The sequence below is a fragment of the Manacus vitellinus genome, unplaced genomic scaffold (genome assembly GCF_001715985.3).
Source record: "Manacus vitellinus isolate BGI_N305 unplaced genomic scaffold, ASM171598v3 scaffold_12_pilon, whole genome shotgun sequence".
NCBI lineage: Eukaryota > Metazoa > Chordata > Aves > Passeriformes > Pipridae > Manacus > Manacus vitellinus.
Genome location: NW_021938949.1, coordinates 8,211,997 through 8,220,694, shown reverse-complemented (window position 1 = coordinate 8,220,694; position 8,698 = coordinate 8,211,997). Strand labels below are relative to the sequence as shown.

The following is an 8,698-nucleotide window of genomic DNA, read 5'->3' as shown; positions in this document are numbered from 1 at the left end:
TCCGGGGAGGAGCCCCTTCCCCCGACGCCGTCTCCTCCACCGTTTTCTCCTCGTTCCATGTCGCTTCCCAGCGCGGCTGGGGCAGTCCCAGGGCAGGACCCCGCAGCGCCCTGAGGGGGTGGCGTGTCCCCCTCCTCAGGCCCGTGAGGGGACAGGTGACCCTGAGGGCCGCAGCGGGGCTGCAGATATTTGCATGTTTTGATTTTTCCTCGGGGGATGTGGCTGCACCCACCCACTGGGCGTTGTTGGGTCACACTTTAATCCCCTGAGCGCGCTTTCCCATCTAAATAAAAAAAAAGCGGCTTGTAAAGCAGGCTGATAAAAATAGAGGGAGAGCGACTTTTTACACGGGAAGACAGGGATAGGACGAAGGAGAATGTTTTTAAACTAAATGCAGAGAAATTAGGGTTAGATATTACGAAGAACTTCACTATGAGGGTTGTGAGGTCCTGGCACAGGTTGCCCAGAGAAACTGTGGATTCCCCGCCCCTGGAAGTGCCCAAGGCCAGGTTGGACGGGGCTTGGAGCAACCTGGGATAGTGGAAGGTGTCCCTGGCCATGGCAGGGGGTTGGAACAAGATGAGCTTTAATGTCGCTTCCAACCCAAACTGTTTTGTGGTTCTGTGAAAATAAGGCTGGTTTTGGGCTATGGCTCCCATAGCCTTGCCCTTGGTTGAGTGAGTGATGGCAGCTGCCCAGTGGAGCTGTTGTGGGGGATAAAATAAGGACACTTGTGTGAAGAGAGCAAAACAAAACATGACTGTCCCGGGTGCAGACATTAGTTTCTGTTAATTACACACAATTGATCTGGTGCTAACGTTTTTCTTTGTAATACTAGAACTCGTGAATAATAATTTTGTATTCTAATTTATACATAGCCCTGAAAATTGGGATTTCTCAGAGGTTTGCAACCTTCCAGACTCTTGCAATTGCTGCATCTAATGTATGCTCGAAGCCTTCATTGCTGTGTTTTAGCTCTCCTTTACTGGCATTCCCACCATACACTAAATATCCCAGTTGTGGCTGCAGCAATAGCTGCCTGAGTTGTGGGTTATCAGTTCAGGCAACATATCTTAAGGACCTCATGAATATTCCTTTTGTTTTGCATTAAAAGTTTTACCAAAACTTGACTACAGGAAGAACGCTTAGACTTTGTGATGAGAATCCTGTAAGGCACCGTTAGAGAGCAGCAGAGGTCCACGGAAAAGCTTTTAATTCAGCAGGTTATTTTTGTGGTTAATTCAAACAGAGGCACGATACCTTTTCGGTACTCTTTGCAGTCTGGCAAATAGTCTGTTTTCCAGCACTGTGAATAGACAGCATTCCTCTTTCTTGCTTACCACAATCACTCGAGACTTTGCCTGTTTGACAGAGATAATAGCAGCTATTGTCAGTAAAACCTCCTGACTCATAAAGAAGTTTATTCCTGCTCTGCCTTCTCCAGAGAGTAACTTTACTTCAGGAAACACAAAGGACCCAGTTCTTCCTGCCATCCTCACCAGACTCCATTTTATTTTTTACATGTCAGGAGGACAAAAAGCTGCTGTTCAGATTTACAGGGATTCACCATTCTTTGCTGTTTTGCATTAGTTTGGGATGAAAAAGTTGTCTTTAACAGTTTCTTTGAATTGGATGTCTCATTTTGGCATGTAGCTGAGGTGGGATATAGTAAACTGAAGTAACTAAGCACTGAATCTTCATCACTGACAGTAAATACATTAAAAAAAATGAACTAAAGAGAAGAGTCCTATTGTCTGTGTGACATATAGGGGATTGAGATTTGAGAATACACACTGTGGCAGGTAATGGGACCTTTCCTGAGGGGTCTGTCTGCCTGCCATCTGCTTCCCAGCATTTTGTGGCTGAGAGAGACCTGGATGCACACTTACACTCCTGGTTTCTACAGTACTATTCCTCCAAAGATCCCTAATCACATTGCAAACATTATTACACTTAGCTTCATAAGCTGTCTTTTGACATAACACATTATTAATGTACCCCATTTTACAGTTCAGGGAAAATAAAGAATCGAGACAGCAGGTCAGAGCCATCAAATTCTCAGCTGGAGATTCTGCAGAATTTCAGGATCCCTTCTTCCATTCCCATGCACTCACTGTTGAAGAAACATAAGTTGTGCATATCACTATCTCAATTATGAGACAAAATCAATGACTGTGCAGCCCCATACGCTGACAAGAAAAGCTATTCATAATGTTGCCACTTTATACCTTTACTATTATTTATTTGAGCAGTTTTGTATTACTCTTCTTTTTAAACTGCCTCAGTGCCTCTGTGTGTGTAGACTGGAAGGAGGCTGCTTTTATATTAGTCTTTGCATTTATCTGAACTGATTTTATAAGAACAAATGCATAAGATCCTTAGAGCATCAGAAATGTTTCCTACTTCTCTCGAAAACTAGACACACAGTGTTTCAGAACATCCATTAATAATCCCTGCTCTGGGGAGGGCCTCACTATCAAAGTGCTGGGTTGGTTTATTAGTTTACAGGTTATTACTTCTCTAGTTTAGATTTCTCTCTTGTATCTTTTATGATGCAGAATATAGACTGTGAGCTGGAACCTCAGGTGCAGCTGGGCCCTGGGCTGCGCAGCCAAGGAGAGAGGAAAGGAATTAGTTTGCTCCCTGATGCAGGAGCTGCTTGGGAATTATTCTGACCCTTGTTATAAATCAGGTACGTGAAGCAGAGCTGCCTGCGAGTACATTCCTCGGGCCAGACGATATCAGAGTGTTCCTGCTCCCCTTACTGCTGCCACAGCAAGGTCGGGGGGGTGGGTGGTGCAGGGTTGTGTGAGCACTCTCTCCATGGAGCTGTTGTGTCAAAGGAGTAGAAGGGATGGCAGAAATCCACACCCTGGATTTCTCCTTTCAAGCCATCCTCACTGCATTTTGATAGAGTCTAGCAGAGTGTTGTTCAGAAAATACTACCGGATTGAGGCCCTGGGGGAGGCAGGGAGAGGAGCACACCCGGGGCTGTTCTCAGAGACCAGCCTTAGCCCCAACAACTGTGTCTCCCTGCCTGGCTCTCTCTGCAGTCGCTGCAAACATGGCTTAGAACCTGGCTCTCCTCAGTCAGGAGTCACACGTGCTGTGGCTAACGTTGGCTGGTTTATCTCCTGCTTTCTAGAGCTCAGCCTGACATAGGTATGGGCCTGCCAAACATGACCACAGCCCAGCTGCCTCTGCACATGAGTAGAAATGGGACATCATGTGTGCAGGGAAGCCTGAAGTTGGAGTGTGAGCAGCTGAGGAGTTCAGACATGTCCAGGATTAGGTGATACCTGAACAGCATTCTCAGGGTTAAAGCTCTGAGGCTCTGTTTGTGCTCATATTTTGAAGGGAGATGATGGGATTCTGGCTGTTTTGTGCATTGGTCCCTTTTCTGTGCTCCCTGGGATATCAATTCTTATTCTGAGAGACAAGTCTAAGGGTTTGGCTTGTTTTGAAGTTGTCCACACAGCTCTTACTGTGTGGGACTTCTCTTATTTCATTGATTGTGTGAGTAAGGGGAAGACTCAGCCAATCCATTAGGCATTGCAAAACAGCTCCAAGCTATTTTGTTTTTGATTAAACCTTTTTCTTTTTTTCCCAGTTGTAGAATTCAGCTGGCAAAACAACAGTCTTTTAATAAAAAACCCCACACATAACACGTCCAATTGTTCCTTTTCTGTGTGAGCTGCACTCGGCTGCCCATCTGAAATAGAAATACTGGATGTCTTTACATGCCTGAGACTGTCAGGTCATGCTGTTGTTTTTGTTTCTTGCACTTGCAACTTAGTAAGGAAACAATATGGGAATGTTCATTAATATTTGTGTCAATAGTAAGTGCCCACATATGAGCACTAGCAGATTTTCCTGCGAAAGCTCAGTGTACGGGGTAGGATTTAAAAACATGGCAGTGATCCAGCGTGCTCTGGCTGGGCCTGGAAACATCTAGGTAGCAATGTGACTGGAGCTCTGGAAGTTTTTTTTAGTCAGATTTAGCGACCTATAAATAGAGGAGTACTCCAGCCCTTGTAGGACTTTGTTATGCTGTGTCATTGGTGTTTTCTGAGCTGCTGTGCAGGCTGGGAAAGGAGGATTACAGATCCATGGGGCGGGGAGGAGAAAGGAGAAAGGAGCAACCTTGGTGCTGGGGGAGAGTTTCGGGAGGGGGCTACTGCTGAGATCGCAGAGCCTGACAAGATGAGGCAAGTCACACCTGCAGAAGGACATTGCTGAAAGCAGTTTCTTGGGTGCTTGATCTCAAACAGCAGTAGTTTTCATATATTCAGTGCCTTTAAAACCAGCACATCCTACATTTCTTTGCAAAAATTATCCAGAAATTACTTTCAAGAACGACTGAAATTAAAATGACATTCTGGAAATGTGTGAAATACATCTCCAGCATCACTCCAGACTACCTAAGAGAGCTAAAAGAGCTCCAGCTACCTAAAAGAGTCAGGATTACATCATACAGCCAACCTGGTGCTGTCTGATGATAATTTTATCTCCGGTATTTATCATGAGATAACAGCTGGCTGTACTGGACACTGTAGGCAGGGGGTATGGAACAGACAGAGTCATCATGAGGCAAGATTGAGTTTGAGTACTGTTTACATAATTTTCATTTGTCAAGTAACAGCCCTACATAGATCACGACCATGACAGCGCCTGTGGATGGTATCATCCATCAGCAGATCTACCCTGCGAACAGCAGAAGTTTCGTACTGCTGCAGTGGCTGAAGGAATTATTTCCATGGATCAGTAAAGACAGCAGTAATTACCATAAAGCTCACTATAGTTTATGTAGGAGTTTTTTGGGTGCTCGTGGGGGTCTGTCAGATGAAAGACAACATGCAAATGGAGTGGATTGTAAAAATAATTGTGGCATAGCTTCTAAGAACAAAACTCGTACCCCTCTGTTCCTGAGAAGTGCAAAAGCACGGCAAATAACACCGTGGCTCTTGCAGAAGCTACAAGAGAATGTGAGAGTATTAGTATGATACTAATCGTATAGTCAGTTCTATAAATCACTTAATTGTGACAGCAAATTAAATAGTGTTGTTGTCTAGTATTCACCCATAGTTAGAATGATATATCTTGATGAGACAAATGCCTTCTGCGCTGCCAGTAATAAATTAGCTCCTCTTTCAAGTGAGAAAACAATTAAAAACTTGGTTGAAAAGGGCATATTTTCTCTGTGGCCACTGATCCTTCAAACTCGGGAAATAATAAAGTGGTTCTAATAGTTGTTCATTGTTACACTGTTGAAAGGGGAAAAATCCATTGCCTCATTATGTTCAAGACAGTTACGAAATTGCATTGGGAATATTTGAAAATGTAAGAGGCATCTAACCAAATGGTTTCAACTTTGACAATGTGTCATCATTTGCAGTTCATAATGCTGCTGTTAACTTTGGGAGATATCAGTCAGTGCACACAGTGGAAAATGAGAATAAATATTTACCTTGCATTTATATACTGCATAAATAATAGCAAAGTACACAGTAGATAGGTCATGATTCCATTTCGAGGGTTGTGTAACAAAAGTTTCAGAATTACAGGAGGTATTCATTTTGCAAAACTTAAATATGTGGAAGCATTCAGGCATTTCCCAACAAAGTGGACAACTCTGTGCCTTGCCAATGAAACAGTACCAAAATGATTCCTGGGTATAATACTCTTGAATATTAGATGAAGATTGGCTCTATCTGATTTTTAAGTTCTTTCTGGATGTTGAAGATGGAGATGGTGAAAATACCTGATGTCTGAATGCTTCCTCTTTCCTGGTACATTAAATTTGTTTGCCATCTAGTCAAAATGAACATCCTATCTGGTGCTGAAGTTTAGCACATAAAGCTACAGTTATGCTGTAGATGACAATAAAGAATCCAAGCCAGACCTGCATAAAGACATTCCATGGCAAGGCAAAAGAATGCAAGCAGGTGCTCTTCCGTGGGCTGTAGAGAGACAGATTTCTGTACATATACTAACCAGACTCACTGAAAAAGTGTGAGATTATAGGAAGCTGGGAGCTGTATTGAAGGACTTACCTAAGACAGAAAATTGGAAATACATGTATGAGGAAGTTTTTGATTGGAAAGATTTTGTTAGGCACGTGCATATACAGCAGGAACTTGTATTTAGAAGAGTTTCAAATCCTGTTTATCTCAATTTCAGAAAACTTGTAGAGTTTACTACATCTCCTCCTGTGTCTAGAAATTAATCAAATAAATAGTTTCTCTTGGAAGCAGGTTTAACATTTCAAAACCCTGCAAAATGTTGAGTCTATTAAAGTTGAAGTTTAAAGTTAATTTTAACTGACCACATAAATTCTTTTATGAATCAACATAGAAAAAAACAAGTACTTTGTTTCTTTGTTAGTGCCATTCTAAGTAATGAACTGAAGTTTGTGATAATTGAATTGTACTTTTGATGGACAGTACAAATGTACTCTTAGGAGAGAAATACAATTATATACTGGAGAAAATGGCATTAAAATGAAGCATTGTCTCTTATTTCATAGGTGCTTATCTTCTATTTCTGCACAAGAAATATGAAAATCAAGAAAAGCAGATGTGCTATCAACCTTTTAAGTTTCATCCTGGAAATGAGGTTGGAATATTCCATAAGGAAATCAAAGTCATTTTCCTACCCTCTTCTGTCTCTGTAAGAAATGCTCTGCCTAAGTCCTTCTCTGCTCTGCACTGGCAATTCCTCTTCTGTTTCTTTAGGTGACTCCAGGCTGACATCATGTTTTTTCTCTCAACTTCATGCGAGCCTCCCTTTCTAACCCTTCCAAGAGCATTTTAGAACCTGTTTGCCCTGAAACCCTGAAATCAGAGAACACTGAGGGATTAGGTTTAAACTTGTTAAACTGAATTAACACTCCTGCCACATGATTCTGGCCTGTGCCAGTCCTTTTAATCTTGTTCAGAGTTTAGGATAATTTGTTTAGTAGGGCTGATCAGCTGGAGGTTAATTCAATTGGACTTTGGTTATTTATTCATGCCCGGATTTGCTAAGTGTCACAGCAGATACACGAGGTCTCTGTTACAGTTATGAGATGGCTTCATTAGTGTGACGGAGAGTCCATCTGGATAACTTCCTTTCCTCAGTGCAATAACTGGCTGTCAGGGCTCTCTCCAGTGGAAAAAACTCCTTATATAACATCTCCCTTTCATTTGTGTCACAAGTGTATTGATCACAACTTAAAATGCATTCCTCTGTTCCAATGGCTGGGATTGCCAATAAACTTTCTCAGGGATCTCAATAGTATTCCAGCTCTACATTTTCCATTGATACCAGAACTTAAAAGAAAAGTAGAAATGCGTTGTAAAAGCCATTTATTATTAATAATGTTCTTTCATGCAGCATTTTGGTCCTTCTCACTTCAAGGTCCACTTTTCTCACAAATGAAGTGCTACCAGTGCTGGGTTAGAACGTGGTCAGTCTTTTGCACTGTCCAGAATTGACTATCCAGAAATAGAATACAAAAAAGAGGAAAAAAATTGCATCCTACTGAAACCTCTGGAGGAATTTAAGTTGGCAGAAGGTTGTTACTCGAACTGGAATGTGGCCAGGACACCAGGATTAATGTTAGCACAAAATGCCATTTGATTGCGAGTGTTCAGATAACCTTGGATGAAAGTCTTATCTGAAAAGAGGCTCTTCTAACAGGAAGGGCTCCCTGATGTTGGCTGGGACTTTGGTTCAGCGTTGACTCAGAGAATTTTTGCTCTTTGCTTCAGCAGTTTTTGAATGGGACAGCTCTTGAATGGTAACAGATCTCCCCTTCACAGCCTGCAGCACAGCAGATAATTTCCCAGAGAGAATTCCATGCCACAGACTGATGTCTCTTTTTAGAGATGTTTCCTGATATATCATGCAAACATTCCAAATAGGAGCCTGAAGGGAGGCTTGCTGGGGAAGGTCCTAAAGATTAGAAGGAAGGAAAAATGTTCAATGTTGAGAAGGCACTGGGACAAGCTGAGTTTCCACATCTTCATAAGTGTGAAGTAGCTATTTATGTCATGGAGTTACTCCTGAGTAAGTGAGACTGTCCTTTGCCTCATTCTTGCTTTATTCTCCTCTCTGGATGTTTCTACTGTAGTCCTCTAATACATGTTATGACTTGGGCTGGCAAAACCAGGGGATGCCCAGCCAAAGCTTTGATGATTAAGAGCAGTGTTAATCAAAATTTCTTCTCTTTCTCTCATTTTTTTTCAATTAAATTGTAAATCTGTGCTGAGGACCAACCATTAGCTTCCAGGGAGTGATAAATGTTCCCACATGCTTGGCCTTCTTCAGAAAATCCTGTCACGATTAAACACCGTGAAATATGGTTTCCAACAGAACAGTGTTCCCAAAACCAGCTGGGACCAGCCTTACAACTCAGCATTCTTTGCAGAAGTTTATTTCCTGTTGACTTGTAAGGCACGTTAGAGCTTTGGAGAGGAGTTTCTACTTATCTACATAACAATGCAAGATGAGTCCTGCAGCATCAGCTCCCACAGAGAAGCTGGAGACAGCAGGACTAGAGAAAAATGTGTCAGTACCCATCCTTGCCATCAGACAAGTGAGCTGCTGTGGGATCTGACGTTTCTTGCACTGGTCCTGGGTCCTACATGTCTGCATGGGGAAAAGGAAAGCATCCAGGGAGGTTTTGAGGCAGCCTGCCATAAATTATGAAGGAGGC

General features: G+C 42.4%; 1 protein-coding gene and 1 long non-coding RNA gene across 2 annotated transcripts in view; one reads left to right on the top strand and one right to left on the bottom strand.

Annotated features, from left to right (window-relative positions):
* Positions 1–56, bottom strand: part of PSMG3 (proteasome assembly chaperone 3) — a 3,556-nt gene extending 3,500 nt beyond the window's left edge. The window contains exon 1 of the mRNA XM_018067303.2: positions 41–56. The gene's annotated coding sequence lies outside the window, so the exon portion shown is untranslated. The remainder of the gene's footprint in view (positions 1–40) is intronic.
* The window catches only part of LOC108638673, a 9,350-nt gene extending 878 nt beyond the window's left edge, over positions 1–8,472 (top strand). Inside the window, exons 2-3 of the long non-coding RNA XR_001920020.3 lie at positions 2,559–2,692; positions 6,527–8,472. This is a non-coding gene — a long non-coding RNA (uncharacterized LOC108638673). The remainder of the gene's footprint in view (positions 1–2,558; positions 2,693–6,526) is intronic.
* Positions 8,473–8,698: the final 226 nt, after the last annotated feature.